The sequence below is a fragment of the Crinia signifera genome, chromosome 7 (genome assembly GCF_055691185.1).
Source record: "Crinia signifera chromosome 7, ASM5569118v1, whole genome shotgun sequence".
Taxonomy (NCBI): Eukaryota; Metazoa; Chordata; class Amphibia; order Anura; family Myobatrachidae; genus Crinia; species Crinia signifera.
The window spans coordinates 106,644,713-106,664,964 of record NC_139223.1 but is presented as its reverse complement, the minus strand read 5'-3'; the positions used below and the strand labels follow the sequence as shown (position 1 = coordinate 106,664,964).

The 20,252-nt window shown below is 39.2% G+C and overlaps 40 non-coding genes and 4 pseudogenes across 40 annotated transcripts; all 44 read left to right on the top strand.

Annotated features, from left to right (window-relative positions):
• Positions 1 to 24: 24 nt before the first annotated feature.
• LOC146024026 (5S ribosomal RNA) lies at positions 25 to 143 on the top strand. Its single transcript, XR_014453423.1, has one exon. It is a non-coding gene; the product is annotated as a 5S ribosomal RNA (ribosomal RNA).
• A 345-nt stretch (positions 144 to 488) lies between these two features.
• On the top strand, positions 489 to 607 carry LOC146023143 (5S ribosomal RNA). The gene has a single exon (XR_014452570.1). It is a non-coding gene; the product is annotated as a 5S ribosomal RNA (ribosomal RNA).
• Positions 608 to 952: 345 nt separating this feature from the next.
• LOC146025041 (5S ribosomal RNA) lies at positions 953 to 1,071 on the top strand (annotated as a pseudogene).
• A 344-nt stretch (positions 1,072 to 1,415) lies between these two features.
• LOC146022693 (5S ribosomal RNA) lies at positions 1,416 to 1,534 on the top strand. The gene has a single exon (XR_014452138.1). It is a non-coding gene; the product is annotated as a 5S ribosomal RNA (ribosomal RNA).
• Positions 1,535 to 1,878: 344 nt separating this feature from the next.
• On the top strand, positions 1,879 to 1,997 carry LOC146023238 (5S ribosomal RNA). The gene has a single exon (XR_014452661.1). It is a non-coding gene; the product is annotated as a 5S ribosomal RNA (ribosomal RNA).
• A 346-nt stretch (positions 1,998 to 2,343) lies between these two features.
• On the top strand, positions 2,344 to 2,462 carry LOC146021741 (5S ribosomal RNA). The gene has a single exon (XR_014451218.1). It is a non-coding gene; the product is annotated as a 5S ribosomal RNA (ribosomal RNA).
• Positions 2,463 to 2,806: 344 nt separating this feature from the next.
• LOC146025141 (5S ribosomal RNA) lies at positions 2,807 to 2,925 on the top strand (annotated as a pseudogene).
• Positions 2,926 to 3,271: 346 nt separating this feature from the next.
• LOC146024084 (5S ribosomal RNA) lies at positions 3,272 to 3,390 on the top strand. Its single transcript, XR_014453478.1, has one exon. It is a non-coding gene; the product is annotated as a 5S ribosomal RNA (ribosomal RNA).
• Positions 3,391 to 3,735: 345 nt separating this feature from the next.
• LOC146023497 (5S ribosomal RNA) lies at positions 3,736 to 3,854 on the top strand. The gene has a single exon (XR_014452912.1). It is a non-coding gene; the product is annotated as a 5S ribosomal RNA (ribosomal RNA).
• Positions 3,855 to 4,199: 345 nt separating this feature from the next.
• On the top strand, positions 4,200 to 4,318 carry LOC146024868 (5S ribosomal RNA; annotated as a pseudogene).
• A 344-nt stretch (positions 4,319 to 4,662) lies between these two features.
• Positions 4,663 to 4,781, top strand: LOC146022249 (5S ribosomal RNA). Its single transcript, XR_014451714.1, has one exon. It is a non-coding gene; the product is annotated as a 5S ribosomal RNA (ribosomal RNA).
• Positions 4,782 to 5,126: 345 nt separating this feature from the next.
• Positions 5,127 to 5,245, top strand: LOC146023237 (5S ribosomal RNA). The gene has a single exon (XR_014452660.1). It is a non-coding gene; the product is annotated as a 5S ribosomal RNA (ribosomal RNA).
• Positions 5,246 to 5,592: 347 nt separating this feature from the next.
• Positions 5,593 to 5,711, top strand: LOC146021510 (5S ribosomal RNA). Its single transcript, XR_014450993.1, has one exon. It is a non-coding gene; the product is annotated as a 5S ribosomal RNA (ribosomal RNA).
• A 344-nt stretch (positions 5,712 to 6,055) lies between these two features.
• Positions 6,056 to 6,174, top strand: LOC146022248 (5S ribosomal RNA). The gene has a single exon (XR_014451713.1). It is a non-coding gene; the product is annotated as a 5S ribosomal RNA (ribosomal RNA).
• A 346-nt stretch (positions 6,175 to 6,520) lies between these two features.
• Positions 6,521 to 6,639, top strand: LOC146021962 (5S ribosomal RNA). The gene has a single exon (XR_014451430.1). It is a non-coding gene; the product is annotated as a 5S ribosomal RNA (ribosomal RNA).
• A 344-nt stretch (positions 6,640 to 6,983) lies between these two features.
• On the top strand, positions 6,984 to 7,102 carry LOC146023200 (5S ribosomal RNA). Its single transcript, XR_014452625.1, has one exon. It is a non-coding gene; the product is annotated as a 5S ribosomal RNA (ribosomal RNA).
• Positions 7,103 to 7,447: 345 nt separating this feature from the next.
• Positions 7,448 to 7,566, top strand: LOC146023236 (5S ribosomal RNA). Its single transcript, XR_014452659.1, has one exon. It is a non-coding gene; the product is annotated as a 5S ribosomal RNA (ribosomal RNA).
• A 347-nt stretch (positions 7,567 to 7,913) lies between these two features.
• LOC146021509 (5S ribosomal RNA) lies at positions 7,914 to 8,032 on the top strand. The gene has a single exon (XR_014450992.1). It is a non-coding gene; the product is annotated as a 5S ribosomal RNA (ribosomal RNA).
• Positions 8,033 to 8,377: 345 nt separating this feature from the next.
• LOC146022247 (5S ribosomal RNA) lies at positions 8,378 to 8,496 on the top strand. Its single transcript, XR_014451712.1, has one exon. It is a non-coding gene; the product is annotated as a 5S ribosomal RNA (ribosomal RNA).
• Positions 8,497 to 8,842: 346 nt separating this feature from the next.
• LOC146021961 (5S ribosomal RNA) lies at positions 8,843 to 8,961 on the top strand. Its single transcript, XR_014451429.1, has one exon. It is a non-coding gene; the product is annotated as a 5S ribosomal RNA (ribosomal RNA).
• Positions 8,962 to 9,306: 345 nt separating this feature from the next.
• LOC146023277 (5S ribosomal RNA) lies at positions 9,307 to 9,425 on the top strand. The gene has a single exon (XR_014452700.1). It is a non-coding gene; the product is annotated as a 5S ribosomal RNA (ribosomal RNA).
• A 344-nt stretch (positions 9,426 to 9,769) lies between these two features.
• On the top strand, positions 9,770 to 9,888 carry LOC146022836 (5S ribosomal RNA). Its single transcript, XR_014452276.1, has one exon. It is a non-coding gene; the product is annotated as a 5S ribosomal RNA (ribosomal RNA).
• A 346-nt stretch (positions 9,889 to 10,234) lies between these two features.
• Positions 10,235 to 10,353, top strand: LOC146021960 (5S ribosomal RNA). Its single transcript, XR_014451428.1, has one exon. It is a non-coding gene; the product is annotated as a 5S ribosomal RNA (ribosomal RNA).
• Positions 10,354 to 10,697: 344 nt separating this feature from the next.
• On the top strand, positions 10,698 to 10,816 carry LOC146024942 (5S ribosomal RNA; annotated as a pseudogene).
• A 346-nt stretch (positions 10,817 to 11,162) lies between these two features.
• LOC146022599 (5S ribosomal RNA) lies at positions 11,163 to 11,281 on the top strand. The gene has a single exon (XR_014452047.1). It is a non-coding gene; the product is annotated as a 5S ribosomal RNA (ribosomal RNA).
• A 345-nt stretch (positions 11,282 to 11,626) lies between these two features.
• On the top strand, positions 11,627 to 11,745 carry LOC146023266 (5S ribosomal RNA). The gene has a single exon (XR_014452689.1). It is a non-coding gene; the product is annotated as a 5S ribosomal RNA (ribosomal RNA).
• Positions 11,746 to 12,089: 344 nt separating this feature from the next.
• LOC146022246 (5S ribosomal RNA) lies at positions 12,090 to 12,208 on the top strand. The gene has a single exon (XR_014451711.1). It is a non-coding gene; the product is annotated as a 5S ribosomal RNA (ribosomal RNA).
• A 347-nt stretch (positions 12,209 to 12,555) lies between these two features.
• LOC146022784 (5S ribosomal RNA) lies at positions 12,556 to 12,674 on the top strand. Its single transcript, XR_014452225.1, has one exon. It is a non-coding gene; the product is annotated as a 5S ribosomal RNA (ribosomal RNA).
• A 345-nt stretch (positions 12,675 to 13,019) lies between these two features.
• On the top strand, positions 13,020 to 13,138 carry LOC146023525 (5S ribosomal RNA). Its single transcript, XR_014452939.1, has one exon. It is a non-coding gene; the product is annotated as a 5S ribosomal RNA (ribosomal RNA).
• A 344-nt stretch (positions 13,139 to 13,482) lies between these two features.
• On the top strand, positions 13,483 to 13,601 carry LOC146022245 (5S ribosomal RNA). Its single transcript, XR_014451710.1, has one exon. It is a non-coding gene; the product is annotated as a 5S ribosomal RNA (ribosomal RNA).
• Positions 13,602 to 13,945: 344 nt separating this feature from the next.
• LOC146022244 (5S ribosomal RNA) lies at positions 13,946 to 14,064 on the top strand. Its single transcript, XR_014451709.1, has one exon. It is a non-coding gene; the product is annotated as a 5S ribosomal RNA (ribosomal RNA).
• A 346-nt stretch (positions 14,065 to 14,410) lies between these two features.
• On the top strand, positions 14,411 to 14,529 carry LOC146021958 (5S ribosomal RNA). Its single transcript, XR_014451426.1, has one exon. It is a non-coding gene; the product is annotated as a 5S ribosomal RNA (ribosomal RNA).
• A 345-nt stretch (positions 14,530 to 14,874) lies between these two features.
• Positions 14,875 to 14,993, top strand: LOC146023255 (5S ribosomal RNA). Its single transcript, XR_014452678.1, has one exon. It is a non-coding gene; the product is annotated as a 5S ribosomal RNA (ribosomal RNA).
• A 346-nt stretch (positions 14,994 to 15,339) lies between these two features.
• LOC146023926 (5S ribosomal RNA) lies at positions 15,340 to 15,458 on the top strand. The gene has a single exon (XR_014453326.1). It is a non-coding gene; the product is annotated as a 5S ribosomal RNA (ribosomal RNA).
• Positions 15,459 to 15,802: 344 nt separating this feature from the next.
• On the top strand, positions 15,803 to 15,921 carry LOC146022598 (5S ribosomal RNA). The gene has a single exon (XR_014452046.1). It is a non-coding gene; the product is annotated as a 5S ribosomal RNA (ribosomal RNA).
• Positions 15,922 to 16,265: 344 nt separating this feature from the next.
• Positions 16,266 to 16,384, top strand: LOC146022242 (5S ribosomal RNA). The gene has a single exon (XR_014451707.1). It is a non-coding gene; the product is annotated as a 5S ribosomal RNA (ribosomal RNA).
• Positions 16,385 to 16,730: 346 nt separating this feature from the next.
• Positions 16,731 to 16,849, top strand: LOC146022783 (5S ribosomal RNA). Its single transcript, XR_014452224.1, has one exon. It is a non-coding gene; the product is annotated as a 5S ribosomal RNA (ribosomal RNA).
• Positions 16,850 to 17,194: 345 nt separating this feature from the next.
• Positions 17,195 to 17,313, top strand: LOC146023524 (5S ribosomal RNA). Its single transcript, XR_014452938.1, has one exon. It is a non-coding gene; the product is annotated as a 5S ribosomal RNA (ribosomal RNA).
• A 345-nt stretch (positions 17,314 to 17,658) lies between these two features.
• On the top strand, positions 17,659 to 17,777 carry LOC146022241 (5S ribosomal RNA). The gene has a single exon (XR_014451706.1). It is a non-coding gene; the product is annotated as a 5S ribosomal RNA (ribosomal RNA).
• Positions 17,778 to 18,121: 344 nt separating this feature from the next.
• Positions 18,122 to 18,240, top strand: LOC146022240 (5S ribosomal RNA). Its single transcript, XR_014451705.1, has one exon. It is a non-coding gene; the product is annotated as a 5S ribosomal RNA (ribosomal RNA).
• A 346-nt stretch (positions 18,241 to 18,586) lies between these two features.
• LOC146021957 (5S ribosomal RNA) lies at positions 18,587 to 18,705 on the top strand. The gene has a single exon (XR_014451425.1). It is a non-coding gene; the product is annotated as a 5S ribosomal RNA (ribosomal RNA).
• A 345-nt stretch (positions 18,706 to 19,050) lies between these two features.
• On the top strand, positions 19,051 to 19,169 carry LOC146021579 (5S ribosomal RNA). The gene has a single exon (XR_014451059.1). It is a non-coding gene; the product is annotated as a 5S ribosomal RNA (ribosomal RNA).
• Positions 19,170 to 19,515: 346 nt separating this feature from the next.
• On the top strand, positions 19,516 to 19,634 carry LOC146023924 (5S ribosomal RNA). Its single transcript, XR_014453324.1, has one exon. It is a non-coding gene; the product is annotated as a 5S ribosomal RNA (ribosomal RNA).
• Positions 19,635 to 19,978: 344 nt separating this feature from the next.
• LOC146022597 (5S ribosomal RNA) lies at positions 19,979 to 20,097 on the top strand. The gene has a single exon (XR_014452045.1). It is a non-coding gene; the product is annotated as a 5S ribosomal RNA (ribosomal RNA).
• The last annotated feature ends 155 nt before the right edge of the window (positions 20,098 to 20,252 follow it).

The following is a 20,252-nucleotide window of genomic DNA, read 5'->3' as shown; positions in this document are numbered from 1 at the left end:
AGGGCAAAAAAGTGCATGTATCTCACCTACAGCCATACCACATTGGATAGGGCCAATCTCATCTGATCTTGGAAGCTAAGCAGTGTTGGGCCTGGTTAGTACTTGGGTGGGAGACCACATGGGAACACCAGGTGTTGTAGGTTTTTTCACATTACTGGCAAATTGTTTTTATTCTCTATCTATTTAAATTGGAAACTTTTTCTTTTTATTGCCAGCACAGACATTTAGCAGAGGTCAAACATACACAATAGCCATCACCTAAAGACTTACCACACTGTTTAGGCCCAATTCCAACTGCTTTTGGCAGCTAAACAGTGTTGAGCCTCTTTAGTCGTTTAATTTAAGATCCCCTGCTAATATCATGTCCTGTAGGTCTTTTTACATTGCCAACACATGATTTTTTTCAGTAAGCAAAAACAGTTACGAAACTTTTTTATTAGCTTACCTGGTGATAGAAGTAGAAGAGGGCAAAAAAGTGCCTGTATCTCACCTACAGCCATACCACATTGGATATGCCCAATCTCGTCTGATCTTGGAAGCTAAGCAGTGTTTGGCCTGGTTAGTACTTGGGTGGGAGACCACATGGGAACACCAGGTGCTGTAGGTTTTTTCACATTACTGGCAAATTGTTTTTATTCTCTAGCTATTTAAATTGGAAACTTTTTCTTTTTATTGCCTGTAGAGACATTTGTAAGAGGTCAAACAGACACAATAGCCATCACCTAAAGACTTACCACACTGTTTAGGCCCAATTCCAACTGCTTTTGGCAGCTAAACAGTGTTGAGCCTCTTTAGTAGTTTAATTTAAGATCCCCTGCTAATATCATGTCCTGTAGGTCTTTTTACATTACCAAAACATGATTTTTTTAATTAAGCCAAAACAGTTAGGAAACTTTTTTATTAGCTTACCTGGTGATATAAGTAGAAGAGGGCAAAAAAGTGCATGTATCTCACCTACAGCCATACCACATTGGATAGCCCCAATCTCGTCTGATCTTGGAAGCTAAGAAGTGTTGGGCCTGGTTAGTAATTGGGTGGGAGACCACATGTGAACACCAGGTGCTGTAGGTTTTTTCACATTACTGGCAAATTGTTTTTATTCTCTATCTATTTAAATTGGAAACTTTTTCTTTTTATTGCCAGCACAGACATTTAGAAGAGGTCAAACATACACAATAGCCATCACCTAAAGACTTACCACACTGTTTAGGCCCAATTCCAACTGCTTTTGGCAGCTAAACAGTGTTGAGCCTCTTTAGTATTTTAATTTAAGATCCCCTGCTAATATCATGTCCTGTAGGTCTTTTTACATTACCAACACATGATTTTTTTCAGTAAGCAAAAACAGTTAGGAAGCTTTTTTATTAGCTTACCTGGTGATAGAAGAGAAGAGGGCAAAAAAGAGCATGTATCTCACCTACAGCCATACCACATTGGATAGGCCCAATCTCATCTGATCTTGGAAGCTAAGCAGTGTTGGGCTTGGTTAGTACTTGGGTGGGAGACCACATGGGAACACCAGGTGCTGTAGGTTTTTTCACATTACTGGCAAATTGTTTTTATTCTCTATCTATTTAAATTGGAAACTTTTTCTTTTTATTGCCAGCACAGACATTTAGAAGAGGTCAAACATACACAATAGCCATCACCTAAAGACTTACCACACTGTTTAGGCCCAATTCCAACTGCTTTTGGCAGCTAAACAGTGTTGAGCCTCTTTAGTCGTTTAATTTAAGATCCCCTGCTAATATCATGTCCTGTAGGTCTTTTTACATTGCCAACACATGATTTTTTTCAGTAAGCAAAAACAGTTACGAGGCTTTTTTATTAGCTTACCTGGTGATAGAAGAGAAGAGGGCAAAAAAGAGCATGTATCTCACCTACAGCCATACCACATTGGATAGGCCCAATCTCGTCTGATCTTGGAAGCTAAGCAGTGTTGGGCCTGGTTAGTACTTGGGTGGGAGACCACAAGGGAACACCTGGTGCTGTAGGTTTTTTCATATTACTGGCAAATTGTTTTTATTCTCTAGCTATTTAAATTGGAAACTTTTTCTTTTTATTGCCAGTACAGACATTTGGAAGAGGTCAAACAGACACAATAGCCATCACCTAAAGACTTACCACACTGTTTAGGCCCAATTCCAACTGCTTTTGGCAGCTAAACAGTGTATGAGCCTCTTTAGTAGTTTCATTTAAGATCCCCTGCTAATATCATGTCCTGTAGGTCTTTTTACATTACCAAAACATGATTTTTTTCTTTAAGCCAAAACAGTTAGGAAACTTTTTTATTAGCTTACCTGGTGATAGAAGTAGAAGAGGGCAAAAAAGTGCATGTATCTCACCTACAGCCATACCACATTGGATAGGCCCAATCTCATCTGATCTTGGAAGCTAAGCAGTGTTGGGCCTGGTTAGTACTTGGCTGGGAGACCACATGGGAACACCAGGTGCTGTAGGTTTTTTCACGTTACTGGCAAATTGTTTTTATTCTCTATCTATTTAAATTGGAAACTTTTTCTTTTTATTGCCAGCACAGACATTTAGAAGAGGTCAAACATACACAATAGCCATCACCTAAAGACTTACCACACTGTTTAGGCCCAATTCCAACTGGTTTTGGCAGCTAAACAGTGTTGAGCCTCTTTAGTAGTTTAATTTAAGATCCCCTGCTAATATCATGTCCTGTAGGTCTTTTTACATTACCAACACATGATTTTTTTCAGTAAGCAAAAACAGTTAGGAAGCTTTTTTATTAGCTTACCTGGTGATAGAAGAGAAGAGGGCAAAAAAGAGCATGTGTCTCACCTACAGCCATACCACATTGGATAGGCCCAATCTCGTCTGATCTTGGAAGCTAAGGAGTGTTGGGCCTGGTTAGTACTTGGGTGGGAGACCACATGGGAACACCTTCTGCTGTAGGTTTTTTCACATTACTGGCAAATTGTTTTTATTCTCTAGCTATTTAAATTGGAAACTTTTTCTTTTTATTGCCAGTACAGACATTTGGAAGAGGTCAAACAGACACAATAGCCATCACCTAAAGACTTACCACACTGTTTAGGCCCAATTCCAACTGCTTTTGGCAGCTAAACAGTGTATGAGCCTCTTTAGTTGTTTCATTTAAGATCCCCTGCTAATATCATGTCCTGTAGGTCTTTTTACATTACCAAAACATGATTTTTTTCATTAAGCCAAAACAGTTAGGAAACTTTTTTATTAGCTTACCTGGTGATAGAAGTAGAAGAGGGCAAAAAAGTGCATGTATCTCACCTACAGCCATACCACATTGGATAGGGCCAATCTCATCTGATCTTGGAAGCTAAGCAGTGTTGGGCCTGGTTAGTACTTGGGTGGGAGACCACATGGGAACACCAGGTGCTGTAGTTTTTTTCACATTACTGGCAAATTGTTTTTATTCTCTATCTATTTAAATTGGAAACTTTTTCTTTTTATTGCCAGCACAGACAATTAGAAGAGGTCAAACATACACAATAGCCATCACCTAAAGACTTACCACACTGTTTAGGCCCAATTCCAACTGCTTTTGGCAGCTAAACAGTGTTGAGCCTCTTTAGTCGTTTAATTTAAGATCCCCTGCTAATATCATGTCCTGTAGGTCTTTTTACATTGCCAACACATGATTTTTTTCAGTAAGCAAAAACAGTTACGAAACTTTTTTATTAGCTTACCTGGTGATAGAAGTAGAAGAGGGCAAAAAAGTGCCTGTATCTCACCTACAGTCATACCACATTGGATATGCCCAATCTCGTCTGATCTTGGAAGCTAAGCAGTGTTTGGCCTGGTTAGTACTTGGGTGGGAGACCACATGGGAACACCAGGTGCTGTAGGTTTTTTCACATTACTGGCAAATTGTTTTTATTCTCTAGCTATTTAAATTGGAAACTTTTTCTTTTTATTGCCTGTAGAGACATTTGTAAGAGGTCAAACAGACACAATTGCCATCACCTAAAGACTTACCACACTGTTTAGGCCCAATTCCAACTGCTTTTGGCAGCTAAACAGTGTTGAGCCTCTTTAGTAGTTTAATTTAAGATCCCCTGCTAATATCATGTCCTGTAGGTCTTTTTACATTACCAAAACATGATTTTTTTAATTAAGCCAAAACAGTTAGGAAACTTTTTTATTAGCTTACCTGGTGATATAAGTAGAAGAGGGCAAAAAAGTGCATGTATCTCACCTACAGCCATACCACATTGAATAGCCCCAATCTCGTCTGATCTTGGAAGCTAAGAAGTGTTGGGCCTGGTTAGTAATTGGGTGGGAGACCACATGGGAACACCAGGTGCTGTAGGTTTTTTCACATTACTGGCAAATTGTTTTTATTCTCTATCTATTTAAATTGGAAACTTTTTCTTTTTATTGCCAGCACAGACATTTAGAAGAGGTCAAACATACACAATAGCCATCACCTAAAGACTTACCACACTGTTTAGGCCCAATTCCAACTGCTTTTGGCAGCTAAACAGTGTTGAGCCTCTTTAGTATTTTAATTTAAGATCCCCTGCTAATATCATGTCCTGTAGGTCTTTTTACATTACCAACACATGATTTTTTTCAGTAAGCAAAAACAGTTAGGAAGCTTTTTTATTAGCTTACCTGGTGATAGAAGAGAAGAGGGCAAAAAAGAGCATGTATCTCACCTACAGCCATACCACATTGGATAGGCCCAATCTCGTCTGATCTTGGAAGCTAAGCAGTGTTGGGCCTGGTTAGTACTTGGGTGGGAGACCACATGGGAACACCTGGTGCTGTAGGTTTTTTTCACATTACTGGCAAATTGTTTTTATTCTCTAGCTATTTAAATTGGAAACTTTTTCTTTTTATTGCCAGTACAGACATTTGGAAGAGGTCAAACAGACACAATAGCCATCACCTAAAGACTTACCACACTGTTTAGGCCCAATTCCAACTGCTTTTGGCAGCTAAACAGTGTTGAGCCTCTTTAGTCGTTTAATTTAAGATCCCCTGCTAATATCATGTCCTGTAGGTCTTTTTACATTGCCAACACATGATTTTTTTCAGTAAGCAAAAACAGTTACGAAGCTTTTTTATTAGCTTACCTGGTGATAGAAGAGAAGAGGGCAAAAAAGAGCATGTATCTCACCTACAGCCATACCACATTGGATAGGCCCAATCTCGTCTGATCTTGGAAGCTAAGCAGTGTTGGGCCTGGTTAGTACTTGGGTGGGAGACCACAAGGGAACACCTGGTGCTGTAGGTTTTTTCATATTACTGGCAAATTGTTTTTATTCTCTAGCTATTTAAATTGGAAACTTTTTCTTTTTATTGCCAGTACAGACATTTGGAAGAGGTCAAACAGACACAATAGCCATCACCTAAAGACTTACCACACTGTTTAGGCCCAATTCCAACTGCTTTTGGCAGCCAAACAGTGTATGAGCCTCTTTAGTAGTTTCATTTAAGATCCCCTGCTAATATCATGTCCTGTAGGTCTTTTTACATTACCAAAACATGATTTTTTTTCTTTAAGCCAAAACAGTTAGGAAACTTTTTTATTAGCTTACCTGGTGATAGAAGTAGAAGAGGGCAAAAAAGTGCATGTATCTCACCTACAGCCATACCACATTGGATAGGCCCAATCTCATCTGATCTTGGAAGCTAAGCAGTGTTGGGCCTGGTTAGTACTTGGGTGGGAGACCACATGGGAACACCAGGTGCTGTAGGTTTTTTCACATTACTGGCAAATTGTTTTTATTCTCTAGCTATTTAAATTGGAAACTTTTTCTTTTTATTGCTTGTAGAGACATTTGTAAGAGGTCAAACAGACACAATAGCCATCACCTAAAGACTTACCACACTGTTTAGGCCCAATTCCAACTGCTTTTGGCAGCTAAACAGTGTTGAGCCTCTTTAGTAGTTTAATTTAAGATCCCCTGCTAATATCATGTCCTGTAGGTCTTTTTACATTACCAACACATGATTTTTTTCAGTAAGCAAAAACAGTTAGGAAGCTTTTTTATTAGCTTACCTGGTGATAGAAGAGAAGAGGTCAAAAAAGAGCATGTATCTCACCTACAGCCATACCACATTGGATAGGCCCAATCTCGTCTGATCTTGGAAGCTAAGCAGTGTTGGGCCTGGTTAGTACTTGGGTGGGAGACCACATGGGAACACCTGGTGCTGTAGGTTTTTTCACATTACTGGCAAATTGTTTTTATTCTCTAGCTATTTAAATTGGAAACTTTTTCTTTTTATTGCCAGTACAGACATTTGGAAGAGGTCAAACAGACACAATAGCCATCACCTAAAGACTTACCACACTGTTTAGGCCCAATTCCAACTGCTTTTGGCAGCTAAACAGTGTATGAGCCTCTTTAGTAGTTTCATTTAAGATCCCCTGCTAATATCATGTCCTGTAGGTCTTTTTACATTACCAAAACATGATTTTTTTCATTAAGCCAAAACAGGTAGGAAACTTTTTTATTAGCTTACCTGGTGATAGAAGTAGAAGAGGGCAAAAAAGTGCATGTATCTCACCTACAGCCATACCACATTGGATAGGCCCAATCTCGTCTGATCTTGGAAGCTAAGCAGTGTTGGGCCTGGTTAGTACTTGGGTGGGAGACCACATGGGAACACCAGGTGCTGTAGGTTTTTTCACATTACTGGCAAATTGTTTTTATTCTCTATCTATTTAAATTGGAAACTTTTTCTTTTTATTGCCAGCACAGACATTTAGAAGAGGTCAAACATACACAATAGCCATCACCTAAAGACTTACCACACTGTTTAGGCCCAATTCCAACTGCTTTTGGCAGCTAAACAGTGTTGAGCCTCTTTAGTATTTTAATTTAAGATCCCCTGCTAATATCATGTCCTGTAGGTCTTTTTACATTACCAACACATGATTTTTTTCAGTAAGCAAAAACAGTTAGGAAGCTTTTTTATTAGCTTACCTGGTGATAGAAGAGAAGAGGGCAAAAAAGAGCATGTATCTCACCTACAGCCATACCATATTGGATAGGCCCAATCTCGTCTGATCTTGGAAGCTAAGCAGTGTTGGGCCTGGTTAGTACTTGGGTGGGAGACCACATGGGAACACCTGGTGCTGTAGGTTTTTTTCACATTACTGGCAAATTGTTTTTATTCTCTAGCTATTTAAATTGGAAACTTTTTCTTTTTATTGCCAGTACAGACATTTGGAAGAGGTCAAACAGACACAATAGCCATCACCTAAAGACTTACCACACTGTTTAGGCCCAATTCCAACTGCTTTTGGCAGCTAAACAGTGTTGAGCCTCTTTAGTCGTTTAATTTAAGATCCCCTGCTAATATCATGTCCTGTAGGTCTTTTTACATTGCCAACACATGATTTTTTTCAGTAAGCAAAAACAGTTACGAAGCTTTTTTATTAGCTTACCTGGTGATAGAAGAGAAGAGGGCAAAAAAGAGCATGCATCTCACCTACAGCCATACCACATTGGATAGGCCCAATCTCGTCTGATCTTGGAAGCTAAGCAGTGTTGGGCCTGGTTAGTACTTGGGTGGGAGACCACAAGGGAACACCTGGTGCTGTAGGTTTTTTCATATTACTGGCAAATTGTTTTTATTCTCTAGCTATTTAAATTGGAAACTTTTTCTTTTTATTGCCAGTACAGACATTTGGAAGAGGTCAAACAGACACAATAGCCATCACCTAAAGACTTACCACACTGTTTAGGCCCAATTCCAACTGCTTTTGGCAGCCAAACAGTGTATGAGCCTCTTTAGTAGTTTCATTTAAGATCCCCTGCTAATATCATGTCCTGTAGGTCTTTTTACATTACCAAAACATGATTTTTTTTCTTTAAGCCAAAACAGTTAGGAAACTTTTTTATTAGCTTACCTGGTGATAGAAGTAGAAGAGGGCAAAAAAGTGCATGTATCTCACCTACAGCCATACCACATTGGATAGGCCCAATCTCATCTGATCTTGGAAGCTAAGCAGTGTTGGGCCTGGTTAGTACTTGGGTGGGAGACCACATGGGAACACCAGGTGCTGTAGGTTTTTTCACATTACTGGCAAATTGTTTTTATTCTCTAGCTATTTAAATTGGAAACTTTTTTCTTTTTATTGCTTGTAGAGACATTTGTAAGAGGTCAAACAGACACAATAGCCATCACCTAAAGACTTACCACACTGTTTAGGCCCAATTCCAACTGCTTTTGGCAGCTAAACAGTGTTGAGCCTCTTTAGTAGTTTAATTTAAGATCCCCTGCTAATATCATGTCCTGTAGGTCTTTTTACATTACCAACACATGATTTTTTTCAGTAAGCAAAAACAGTTAGGAAGCTTTTTTATTAGCTTACCTGGTGATAGAAGAGAAGAGGTCAAAAAAGAGCATGTATCTCACCTACAGCCATACCACATTGGATAGGCCCAATCTCGTCTGATCTTGGAAGCTAAGCAGTGTTGGGCCTGGTTAGTACTTGGGTGGGAGACCACATGGGAACACCTGGTGCTGTAGGTTTTTTCACATTACTGGCAAATTGTTTTTATTCTCTAGCTATTTAAATTGGAAACTTTTTCTTTTTATTGCCAGTACAGACATTTGGAAGAGGTCAAACAGACACAATAGCCATCACCTAAAGACTTACCACACTGTTTAGGCCCAATTCCAACTGCTTTTGGCAGCTAAACAGTGTATGAGCCTCTTTAGTAGTTTCATTTAAGATCCCCTGCTAATATCATGTCCTGTAGGTCTTTTTACATTACCAAAACATGATTTTTTTCATTAAGCCAAAACAGGTAGGAAACTTTTTTATTAGCTTACCTGGTGATAGAAGTAGAAGAGGGCAAAAAAGTGCATGTATCTCACCTACAGCCATACCACATTGGATAGGCCCAATCTCGTCTGATCTTGGAAGCTAAGCAGTGTTGGGCCTGGTTAGTACTTGGGTGGGAGACCACATGGGAACACCAGGTGCTGTAGGTTTTTTCACATTACTGGCAAATTGTTTTTATTCTCTATCTATTTAAATTGGAAACTTTTTCTTTTTATTGCCAGCACAGACATTTAGAAGAGGTCAAACATACACAATAGCCATCACCTAAAGACTTACCACACTGTTTAGGCCCAATTCCAACTGCTTTTGGCAGCTAAACAGTGTTGAGCCTCTTTAGTAGTTTAATTTAAGATCCCCTGCTAATATCATGTCCTGTAGGTCTTTTTACATTGCCAACACATGATTTTTTTCAGTAAGCAAAAACAGTTACGAAACTTTTTTATTAGCTTACCTGGTGATAGAAGTAGAAGAGGGCAAAAAAGTGCCTGTATCTCACCTACAGCCATACCACATTGGATATGCCCAATCTCGTCTGATCTTGGAAGCTAAGCAGTGTTGGGCCTGGTTAGTACTTGGGTGGGAGACCACATGGGAACACCAGGTGCTGTAGGTTTTTGCACATTACTGGCAAATTGTTTTTATTCTCTAGCTATTTAAATTGGAAACTTTTTCTTTTTATTGCCTGTAGAGACATTTGTAAGAGGTCAAACAGACACAATAGCCATCACCTAAAGACTTACCACACTGTTTAGGCCCAATTCCAACTGCTTTTGGCAGCTAAACAGTGTTGAGCCTCTTTAGTAGTTTAATTTAAGATCCCCTGCTAATATCATGTCCTGTAGGTCTTTTTACATTACTAACACATGATTTTTTTCAGTAAGCAAAAACAGTTAGGAAGCTTTTTTATTAGCTTACCTGGTGATAGAAGAGAAGAGGGCAAAAAAGAGCACGTATCTCACCTACAGCCATACCACATTGGATAGGCCCAATCTCGTCTGATCTTGGAAGCTAAGCAGTGTTGGGCCTGGTTAGTACTTTGGTGGGGGACCACATGGGAACACCTGGTGCTGTAGGTTTTTTCACATTACTGGCAAATTGTTTTTATTCTCTAGCTATTTAAATTGGAAACTTTTTCTTTTTATTGCCAGTACAGACATTTGGAAGAGGTCAAACAGACACAATAGCCATCACCTAAAGACTTACCACACTGTTTAGGCCCAATTCCAACTGCTTTTGGCAGCTAAACAGTGTATGAGCCTCTTTAGTAGTTTCATTTAAGATCCCCTGCTAATATCATGTCCTGTAGGTCTCTTTACATTACCAAAACATGATTTTTTTAATTAAGCCAAAACAGTTAGGAAACTTTTTTATTAGCTTACCTGGTGATATAAGTAGAAGAGGGCAAAAAAGTGCATGTATCTCACCTACAGCCATACCACATTGGATAGGCCCAATCTCGTCTGATCTTGGAAGCTAAGCAGTGTTGGGCCTGGTTAGTACTTGGGTGGGAGACCACATGGGAACACCAGGTGCTGTAGGTTTTTTCACATTACTGGCAAATTGTTTTTATTCTCTATCTATTTAAATTGGAAACTTTTTCTTTTTATTGCCAGCACAGACATTTAGAAGAGGTCAAACATACACAATAGCCATCATCTAAAGACTTACCACACTGTTTAGGCCCAATTCCAACTGCTTTTGGCAGCTAAACAGTGTTGAGCCTCTTTAGTATTTTAATTTAAGATCCCCTGCTAATATCATGTCCTGTAGGTCTTTTTACATTACCAACACATGATTTTTTTCAGTAAGCAAAAACAGTTAGGAAGCTTTTTTATTAGCTTACCTGGTGATAGAAGAGAAGAGGGCAAAAAAGAGCATGCATCTCACCTACAGCCATACCACATTGGATAGGCCCAATCTCGTCTGATCTTGTAAGCTAAGCAGTGTTGGGCCTGGATAGTACTTGGGTGGGAGACCACATGGGAACACCTGTTGCTGTAGGTTTTTTCACATTACTGGCAAATTGTTTTTATTCTCTAGCTATTTAAATTGGAAACTTTTTCTTTTTATTGCCAGTACAGACATTTGGAAGAGGTCAAACAGACACAATAGCCATCACCTAAAGACTTACCACACTGTTTAGGCCCAATTCCAACTGCTTTTGGCAGCTAAACAGTGTATGAGCCTCTTTAGTAGTTTCATTTAAGATCCCCTGCTAATATCATGTCCTGTAGGTCTTTTTACATTACCAAAACATGATTTTTTTCATTAAGCCAAAACAGTTAGGAAACTTTTTTATTAGCTTACCTGGTGATAGAAGTAGAAGAGGGCAAAAAAGTGCATGTATCTCACCTACAGCCATACCACTTTGGATAGGCCCAATCTCATCTGATCTTGGAAGCTAAGCAGTGTTGGGCCTGGTTAGTACTTGGGTGGGAGACCACATGGGAACACCAGGTGCTGTAGGTTTTTTCACATTACTGGCAAATTGTTTTTATTCTCTATCTATTTAAATTGGAAACTTTTTCTTTTTATTGCCAGCACAGACATTTAGAAGAGGTCAAACATACACAATAGCCATCACCTAAAGACTTACCACACTGTTTAGGCCCAATTCCAACTGCTTTTGGCAGCTAAACAGTGTTGAGCCTCTTTAGTCGTTTAATTTAAGATCCCCTGCTAATATCATGTCCTGTAGGTCTTTTTACATTGCCAACACATGATTTTTTTCAGTAAGCAAAAACAGTTACGAAACTTTTTTATTAGCTTACCTGGTGATAGAAGTAGAAGAGGGCAAAAAAGTGCCTGTATCTCACCTACAGCCATACCACATTGGATATGCCCAATCTCGTCTGATCTTGGAAGCTAAGCAGTGTTGGGCCTGGTTAGTACTTGGGTGGGAGACCACATGGGAACACCAGGTGCTGTAGGTTTTTTCACATTACTGGCAAATTGTTTTTATTCTCTAGCTATTTAAATTGGAAACTTTTTCTTTTTATTGCCTGTAGAGACATTTGTAAGAGGTCAAACAGACACAATAGCCATCACCTAAAGACTTACCACACTGTTTAGGCCCAATTCCAACTGCTTTTGGCAGCTAAACAGTGTTGAGCCTCTTTAGTAGTTTAATTTAAGATCCCCTGCTAATATCATGTCCTGTAGGTCTTTTTACATTACCAACACATGATTTTTTTCAGTAAGCAAAAACAATTAGGAAGCTTTTTTATTAGCTTACCTGGTGATAGAAGAGAAGAGGGCAAAAAAGAGCATGTATCTCACCTACAGCCATACCACATTGGATAGGCCCAATCTCGTCTGATCTTGGAAGCTAAGCAGTGTTGGGCCTGGTTAGTACTTGGGTGGGAGACCACATGGGAACACCTGGTGCTGTAGGTTTTTTTCACATTACTGGCAAATTGTTTTTATTCTCTAGCTATTTAAATTGGAAACTTTTTCTTTTTATTGCCAGTACAGACATTTGGAAGAGGTCAAACAGACACAATAGCCATCACCTAAAGACTTACCACACTGTTTAGGCCCAATTCCAACTGCTTTTGGCAGCTAAACAGTGTATGAGCCTCTTTAGTAGTTTCATTTAAGATCCCCTGCTAATATAATGTCCTGTAGGTCTTTTTACATTACCAAAACATGATTTTTTTCATTAAGCCAAAACAGTTAGGAAACTTTTTTATTAGCTTACCTGGTGATAGAAGTAGAAGAGGGCAAAAAAGTGCATGTATCTCACCTACAGCCATACCACATTGGATAGGCCCAATCTCGTCTGATCTTGGAAGCTAAGCAGTGTTGGGCCTGGTTAGTACTTGGCTGGGAGACCACATGGGAACACCAGGTGCTGTAGGTTTTTTCACGTTACTGGCAAATTGTTTTTATTCTCTATCTATTTAAATTGGAAACTTTTTCTTTTTATTGCCAGCACAGACATTTAGAAGAGGTCAAACATACACAATAGCCATCACCTAAAGACTTACCACACTGTTTAGGCCCAATTCCAACTGCTTTTGGCAGCTAAACAGTGTTGAGCCTCTTTAGTAGTTTAATTTAAGATCCCCTGCTAATATCATGTCCTGTAGGTCTTTTTACATTGCCAACACATGATTTTTTTCAGTAAGCAAAAACAGTTACGAAACTTTTTTATTAGCTTACCTGGTGATAGAAGTAGAAGAGGGCAAAAAAGTGCCTGTATCTCACCTACAGCCATACCACATTGGATATGCCCAATCTCGTCTGATCTTGGAAGCTAAGCAGTGTTGGGCCTGGTTAGTACTTGGGTGGGAGACAACATGGGAACACCAGGTGCTGTAGGTTTTTTCACATTACTGGCAAATTGTTTTTATTCTCTAGCTATTTAAATTGGAAACTTTTTCTTTTTATTTTCTGTAGAGACATTTGTAAGAGGTCAAACAGACACAATAGCCATCACCTAAAGACTTACCACACTGTTTAGGCCCAATTCCAACTGCTTTTGGCAGCTAAACAGTGTTAAGCCTCTTTAGTAGTTTAATTTAAGATCCCCTGCTAATATCATGTCCTGTAGGTCTTTTTACATTACCAACACATGATTTTTTTCAGTAAGCAAAAACAGTTAGGAAGCTTTTTTATTAGCTTACCTGGTGATAGAAGAGAAGAGGTCAAAAAAGAGCATGTATCTCACCTACAGCCATACCACATTGGATAGGCCCAATCTCGTCTGATCTTGGAAGCTAAGCAGTGTTGGGCCTGGTTAGTACTTGGGTGGGAGACCACATGGGAACACCTGGTGCTGTAGGTTTTTTCACATTACTGGCAAATTGTTTTTATTCTCTATCTATTTAAATTGGAAACTTTTTCTTTTTATTGCCAGCACAGACATTTAGAAGAGGTCAAACATACACAATAGCCATCACCTAAAGACTTACCACACTGTTTAGGCCCAATTCCAACTGCTTTTGGCAGCTAAACAGTGTTGAGCCTCTTTAGTATTTTAATTTAAGATCCCCTGCTAATATCATGTCCTGTAGGTCTTTTTACATTACCAACACATGATTTTTTTCAGTAAGCAAAAACAGTTAGGAAGCTTTTTTATTAGCTTACCTGGTGATAGAAGAGAAGAGGTCAAAAAAGAGCATGTATCTCACCTACAGCCATACCACATTGGATAGGCCCAATCTCGTCTGATCTTGGAAGCTAAGCAGTGTTGGGCCTGGTTAGTACTTGGGTGGGAGACCACATGGGAACACCTGGTGCTGTAGGTTTTTTCACATTACTGGCAAATTGTTTTTATTCTCTAGCTATTTAAATTGGAAACTTTTTCTTTTTATTGCCAGTACAGACATTTGGAAGAGGTCAAACAGACACAATAGCCATCACCTAAAGACTTACCACACTGTTTAGGCCCAATTCCAACTGCTTTTGGCAGCTAAACAGTGTATGAGCCTCTTTAGTAGTTTCATTTAAGATCCCCTGCTAATATCATGTCCTGTAGGTCTTTTTACATTACCAAAACATGATTTTTTTCATTAAGCCAAAACAGGTAGGAAACTTTTTTATTAGCTTACCTGGTGATAGAAGTAGAAGAGGGCAAAAAAGTGCATGTATCTCACCTACAGCCATACCACATTGGATAGGCCCAATCTCGTCTGATCTTGGAAGCTAAGCAGTGTTGGGCCTGGTTAGTACTTGGGTGGGAGACCACATGGGAACACCAGGTGCTGTAGGTTTTTTCACATTACTGGCAAATTGTTTTTATTCTCTATCTATTTAAATTGGAAACTTTTTCTTTTTATTGCCAGCACAGACATTTAGAAGAGGTCAAACATACACAATAGCCATCACCTAAAGACTTACCACACTGTTTAGGCCCAATTCCAACTGCTTTTGGCAGCTAAACAGTGTTGAGCCTCTTTAGTAGTTTAATTTAAGATCCCCTGCTAATATCATGTCCTGTAGGTCTTTTTACATTGCCAACACATTATTTTTTTCAGTAAGCAAAAACAGTTACGAAACTTTTTTATTAGCTTACCTGGTGATAGAAGTAGAAGAGGGCAAAAAAGTGCCTGTATCTCACCTACAGCCATACCACATTGGATATGCCCAATCTCGTCTGATCTTGGAAGCTAAGCAGTGTTGGGCCTGGTTAGTACTTGGGTGGGAGACCACATGGGAACACCAGGTGCTGTAGGTTTTTTCACATTACTGGCAAATTGTTTTTATTCTCTAGCTATTTAAATTGGAAACTTTTTCTTTTTATTGCCAGTACAGACATTTGGAAGAGGTCAAACAGACACAATAGCCATCACCTAAAGACTTACCACACTGTTTAGGCCCAATTCCAACTGCTTTTGGCAGCTAAACAGTGTATGAGCCTCTTTAGTAGTTTCATTTAAGATCCCCTGCTAATATCATGTCCTGTAGGTCTTTTTACATTACCAAAACATGATTTTTTTCATTAAGCCAAAACAGTTAGGAAACTTTTTTATTAGCTTACCTGGTGATATAAGTAGAAGAGGGCAAAAAAGTGCATGTATCTCACCTACAGCCATACCACATTGGATAGGCCCAATCTCGTCTGATCTTGGAAGCTAAGCAGTGTTGGGCCTGGTTAGTAATTGGGTGGGAGACCACATGGGAACACCAGGTGCTGTAGGTTTTTTCACATTACTGGCAAATTGTTTTTATTCTCTATCTATTTAAATTGGAAACTTTTTCTTTTTATTGCCAGCACAGACATTTAGAAGAGGTCAAACATACACAATAGCCATCACCTAAAGACTTACCACACTGTTTAGGCCCAATTCCAACTGCTTTTGGCAGCTAAACAGTGTTGAGCCTCTTTAGTATTTTAATTTAAGATCCCCTGCTAATATCATGTCCTGTAGGTCTTTTTACATTACCAACACATGATTTTTTTCAGTAAGCAAAAACAGTTAGGAAGCTTTTTTATTAGCTTACCTGGTGATAGAAGAGAAGAGGGCAAAAAAGAGCATGTATCTCACCTACAGCCATACCACTTTGGATAGGCCCAATCTCATCTGATCTTGGAAGCTAAGCAGTGTTGGGCCTGGTTAGTACTTGGGTGGGAGACCACATGGGAACACCAGGTGCTGTAGGTTTTTTCACATTACTGGCAAATTGTTTTTATTCTCTAGCTATTTAAATTGGAAACTTTTTCTTTTTATTGCCTGTAGAGACATTTGTAAGAGGTCAAACAGACACAATAGCCATCACCTAAAGACTTACCACACTGTTTAGGCCCAATTCCAACTGCTTTTGGCAGCTAAACAGTGTTGAGCCTCTTTAGTAGTTTAATTTAAGATCCCCTGCTAATATCATGTCCTGTAGGTCTTTTTACATTACCAACACATGATTTTTTTCAGTAAGCAAAAACAGTTAGGAAGCTTTTTTATTAGCTTACCTGGTGATAGAAGAGAAGAGGGCAAAAAAGAGCATGTATCTCACCTACAGCCATACCACATTGGATAGGCCCAATCTCGTCTGATCTTGGAAGCTAAGCAGTGTTGGGCCTGGTTAGTACTTGGGTGGGAGACCACATGGGAACACCTGGTGCTGTAGGTTTTTTTCACATTACTGGCAAATTGTTTTTATTCTCTAGCTATTTAAATTGGAAACTTTTTCTTTTTATTGCCAGTACAGACATTTGGAAGAGGTCAAACAGACACAATAGCCATCACCTAAAGACTTACCACACTGTTTAGGCCCAATTCCAACTGCTTTTGGCAGCTAACAGTGTATGAGCCTCTTTAGTAGTTTCATTTAAGATCCCTTGCTAATATAATGTCCTGTAGGTCTTTTTACATTACCAAAACATGATTTTTTTCATTAAGCCAAAACAGTTAGGAAACTTTTTTATTAGCTTACCTGGTGATAGAAGTAGAAGAGGGCAAAAAAGTGCATGTATCTCACCTACAGCCATACCACATTGGATAGGCCCAATCTCGTCTGATCTTGGAAGCTAAGCAGTGTTGGGCCTGGTTAGTACTTGGCTGGGAGACCACATGGGAACACCAGGTGCTGTAGGTTTTTTCACTTTACTGGCAAATTGTTTTTATTCTCTATCTATTTAAATTGGAAACTTTTTCTTTTTATTGCCAGCACAGACATTTAGAAGAGGTCAAACATACACAATAGCCATCACCTAAAGACTTACCACACTGTTTAGGCCCAATTCCAACTGCTTTTGGCAGCTAAACAGTGTTGAGCCTCTTTAGTAGTTTAATTTAAGATCCCCTGCTAATATCATGTCCTGTAGGTCTTTTTACATTGCCAACACATGATTTTTTTCAGTAAGCAAAAACAGTTACGAAACTTTTTTATTAGCTTACCTGGTGATAGAAGTAGAAGAGGGCAAAAAAGTGCCTGTATCTCACCTACAGCCATACCACATTGGATATGCCCAATCTCGTCTGATCTTGGAAGCTAAGCAGTGTTGGGCCTGGTTAGTACTTGGGTGGGAGACAACATGGGAACACCAGGTGCTGTAGGTTTTTTCACATTACTGGCAAATTGTTTTTATTCTCTAGCTATTTAAATTGGAAACTTTTTCTTTTTATTGCCTGTAGAGACATTTGTAAGAGGTCAAACAGACACAATAGCCATCACCTAAAGACTTACCACACTGTTTAGGCCCAATTCCAACTGCTTTTGGCAGCTAAACAGTGTATGAGCCTCTTTAGTAGTTTAATTTAAGATCCCCTGCTAATATCATGTCCTGTAGGTCTTTTTACATTACCAACACATGATTTTTTTCAGTAAGCAAAAACAGTTAGGAAGCTTTTTTATTAGCTTACCTGGTGATAGAAGAGAAGAGGTCAAAAAAGAGCATGTATCTCACCTACAGCCATACCACATTGGATAGGCCCAATCTCGTCTGATCTTGGAAGCTAAGCAGTGTTGGGCCTGGTTAGTACTTGGGTGGGAGACCACATGGGAACACCTGGTGCTGTAGGTTTTTTCACATTACTGGCAAATTGTTTTTATTCTCTATCTATTTAAATTGGAAACTTTTTCTTTTTATTGCCAGCACAGACATTTAGAAGAGGTCAAACATACACAATAGCCATCACCTAAAGACTTACCACACTGTTTAGGCCCAATTCCAACTGCTTTTGGCAGCTAAACAGTGTTGAGCCTCTTTAGTATTTTAATTTAAGATCCCCTGCTAATATCATGTCCTGTAGGTCTTTTTACATTACCAACACATGATTTTTTTCAGTAAGCAAAAACAGTTAGGAAGCTTTTTTATTAGCTTACCTGGTGATAGAAGAGAAGAGGTCAAAAAAGAGCATGTATCTCACCTACAGCCATACCACATTGGATAGGCCCAATCTCGTCTGATCTTGGAAGCTAAGCAGTGTTGGGCCTGGTTAGTACTTGGGTGGGAGACCACATGGGAACACCTGGTGCTGTAGGTTTTTTCACATTACTGGCAAATTGTTTTTATTCTCTAGCTATTTAAATTGGAAACTTTTTCTTTTTATTGCCAGTACAGACATTTGGAAGAGGTCAAACAGACACAATAGCCATCACCTAAAGACTTACCACACTGTTTAGGCCCAATTCCAACTGCTTTTGGCAGCTAAACAGTGTATGAGCCTCTTTAGTAGTTTCATTTAAGATCCCCTGCTAATATCATGTCCTGTAGGTCTTTTTACATTACCAAAACATGATTTTTTTCATTAAGCCAAAACAGGTAGGAAACTTTTTTATTAGCTTACCTGGTGATAGAAGTAGAAGAGGGCAAAAAAGTGCATGTATCTCACCTACAGCCATACCACATTGGATAGGCCCAATCTCGTCTGATCTTGGAAGCTAAGCAGTGTTGGGCCTGGTTAGTACTTGGGTGGGAGACCACATGGGAACACCAGGTGCTGTAGGTTTTTTCACATTACTGGCAAATTGTTTTTATTCTCTATCTATTTAAATTGGAAACTTTTTCTTTTTATTGCCAGCACAGACATTTAGAAGAGGTCAAACATACACAATAGCCATCACCTAAAGACTTACCACACTGTTTAGGCCCAATTCCAACTGCTTTTGGCAGCTAAACAGTGTTGAGCCTCTTTAGTAGTTTAATTTAAGATCCCCTGCTAATATCATGTCCTGTAGGTCTTTTTACATTGCCAACACATTATTTTTTTCAGTAAGCAAAAACAGTTACGAAACTTTTTTATTAGCTTACCTGGTGATAGAAGTAGAAGAGGGCAAAAAAGTGCCTGTATCTCACCTACAGCCATACCACATTGGATATGCCCAATCTCGTCTGATCTTGGAAGCTAAGCAGTGTTGGACCTGGTTAGTACTTGGGTGGGAGACCACATGGGAACACCAGGTGCTGTAGGTTTTTTCACATTACTGGCAAATTGTTTTTATTCTCTAGCTATTTAAATTGGAAACTTTTTCTTTTTATTGCCAGTACAGACATTTGGAAGAGGTCAAACAGACACAATAGCCATCACCTAAAGACTTACCACACTGTTTAGGCCCAATTCCAACTGCTTTTGGCAGCTAAACAGTGTATGAGCCTCTTTAGTAGTTTCATTTAAGATCCCCTGCTAATATCATGTCCTGTAGGTCTTTTTACATTACCAAAACATGATTTTTTTCATTAAGCCAAAACAGTTAGGAAACTTTTTTATTAGCTTACCTGGTGATATAAGTAGAAGAGGGCAAAAAAGTGCATGTATCTCACCTACAGCCATACCACATTGGATAGGCCCAATCTCGTCTGATCTTGGAAGCTAAGCAGTGTTGGGCCTGGTTAGTAATTGGGTGGGAGACCACATGGGAACACCAGGTGCTGTAGGTTTTTTCACATTACTGGCAAATTGTTTTTATTCTCTATCTATTTAAATTGGAAACTTTTTCTTTTTATTGCCAGCACAGACATTTAGAAGAGGTCAAACATACACAATAGCCATCACCTAAAGACTTACCACACTGTTTAGGCCCAATTCCAACTGCTTTTGGCAGCTAAACAGTGTTGAGCCTCTTTAGTATTTTAATTTAAGATCCCCTGCTAATATCATGTCCTGTAGGTCTTTTTACATTACCAACACATGATTTTTTTCAGTAAGCAAAAACAGTTAGGAAGCTTTTTTATTAGCTTACCTGGTGATAGAAGAGAAGAGGGCAAAAAAGAGCATGTATCTCACCTACAGCCATACCACTTTGGATAGGCCCAATCTCATCTGATCTTGGAAGCTAAGCAGTGTTGGGCCTGGTTAGTACTTGGGTGGGAGACCACATGGGAACACCAGGTGCTGTAGGTTTTTTCACATTACTGGCAAATTGTTTTTATTCTCTAGCTATTTAAATTGGAAACTTTTTCTTTTTATTGCCTGTAGAGACATTTGTAAGAGGTCAAACAGACACAATAGCCATCACCTAAAGACTTACCACACTGTTTAGGCCCAATTCCAACTGC